The sequence below is a fragment of the Callithrix jacchus genome, chromosome 4 (assembly GCF_049354715.1).
Source record: "Callithrix jacchus isolate 240 chromosome 4, calJac240_pri, whole genome shotgun sequence".
NCBI classification, from domain to species: domain Eukaryota; kingdom Metazoa; phylum Chordata; class Mammalia; order Primates; family Cebidae; genus Callithrix; species Callithrix jacchus.
Genome location: NC_133505.1, coordinates 144,709,603 through 144,711,934, shown reverse-complemented (window position 1 = coordinate 144,711,934; position 2,332 = coordinate 144,709,603).

The following is a 2,332-nucleotide window of genomic DNA, read 5'->3' as shown; positions in this document are numbered from 1 at the left end:
AATCCCAGCTCTTTGCAGCCAGGAGTTTGAGACCAGCTTGGGCAATATAACAAGATCCCATCTCTATTTAAACATAAAAATAAAATTAAAAAAATATATAATATAGCTTAAAAATTTTCCTCCAGAAGAAAAACAGGTTATGCAAGAAGAAGCCTGTTTTAATACAAAGTAACTGCAGACACCCAAGAGGACCTCTGGATGTATTTACTTTTATTTTGTTGGCAAGGCATTACTGGTGGAAAAAATGGATATTCCATAACACATTTGAGTGAATAAGCTCCACATATGGTCTCAAGCCAAAGTCCCATCATCACACATAGCACAAGAAAAACATTGCAGTTCTCTGAACATTTTCCCCAGACTGCCTGAAGCTCTTTGCTCATTGGCACGAGGCAATGCTGATGCAAGCTGGTTTCCAGACTGAGGTTGATAAGGCAGCCTTGCTGGCCAGTTTTTTATTTGGCAGACCAAGGTCTTCTCATGTCTCAGGCCAAATAGCAAGGAAGTGCCCAAGGCTAGAATGATTTGAAATAAGAGGAAAGTTGGAGGTGCTGCCTAGTTCATGACTCAATGAAATGAAACTCTGAAACACAGCAATCCAGAATTGAGAAGCAAAAATAGGAAGGCTTGAATGGAGTGGTAACCCAGCCAGGCCTTGACAGAGTATCTGGAAACAGGTGACATAAGAGATTAAATATACCAGGCCTGAACAGGATTAATTAAGAATGGCTGGGGCCAGCTGAATCAGGAACACATGGATGGATTGGAATTAAGCTTGGTTGATAAAGATAGGTGAGCCCAAAGTGTTTCAGATTGTATAAATGAGCCCTACCTTAAAATCTGTACTGTAGCCCACATAAGATCACAGACACTAAAATCACAGAGAAATATTTGCCAGAAGCCTTTCTGTTGACCCTGCTGACTTGTATTCTGTGAATTGCCAGCACTGACCTGGGGCAAGAATAAACAACAGGTAGATAGTTGTCCATCTGTTTTTGTAAGACAAGAAGAGATAGATACAAACTTAACGTTTTTATTAGAACATAAAGAAGAAATACATTTTAAGGCCTAACCTGTTCAACTTAATACTCTAATAGTTTCTCACTTTAACGTTTTTGCTTATTGAAAGTCTAAATAAATTAGTTAAGTAATAAAAATCCTCCATAGAAGGCAGGGGCCTGGCTCTATCACAGAATCAACATGGAATCCCAGTTATCAAAGTTAGTGTTTATGAACTTTCAGTTTAACTTCCTGAAAAATGGTTTTGTTTTTGAGGATCAAATATGATAATATTTATGAAAGTACTTGGAAAACTATCAATTGTTATATAAATAGAACACATTATCTTATGAAATTGTTATTTTTTTGCTCACAGAATCATGGCTTTATTACCCTGGGGACCAATTGAGTATTTGTTTTACTAAAAAACAAAGAAAAAGAGAAATAAACTTTGTTACTTACCACTGACTTATGAAGAATTCTGCTGTAAGTCAAATTATTTAAACCTAGACTGGCAATTATCTTTTTTTTCCTTGTTCCTGAAAGGTAAGATTTTGTATACACCTTGCTACTAACGTCAGCTGCAATTTGATTAGGAGTCTAAATCCTTGAAAATAGTCCTTTACTGCAAAAAGACATCACAAAGTTTGGCTAAAAAAGAAACAGCTTTTATGTCTTCTGAATAATAAAAGGGAAAATTCATATTCTTACATTTCTTTGAACAGAAACATATCTAAATGCTCAAGTCAAATGTTTAGAAGACAGAGTGGAATAAAGTATTTAGACGACATCTGATAGACAAAGGATTGGCAGTTTGTGAAAGAGCCCCTCAAGGTAAACAAAAGACAATCCAAAATAAAAGTGGCCAAATGACATAAATTGGCAATTCCTAGAAGTGAATGTGTAAATGCTTAATAAACATATGAAACTTAAAAACCAGGGAGGTATATTTGCACCCAACAAATAGTGCACAATGAGAAAGACTGATAGCGTGTAATGCTAATAAGAATATAGCAAAGTAAGCACTCTTATGTATTGCTAGTTGAGAGTACAACTTACTGCAATCTTTTTAAAAGACTGTGGACCACAGTAATTCTAAATATTAGTGCCAGAAAGGACAGTTGACTACCATCTTCATTCACTTATTCATGAAACAATCATTTACTGCATGCCTACCTTGTGCCAGGGATACAGATATAAACAAGATAAAATAAATCTCTGCTCCTGTGGAGTTCACAGTTTATTGGGGGAGAGACAGACAGTAGCCATAATAAATAAGTACAATGCATAGAATATAAGGAAGTGATATTTACAATGAAAAAAATACAGCAGG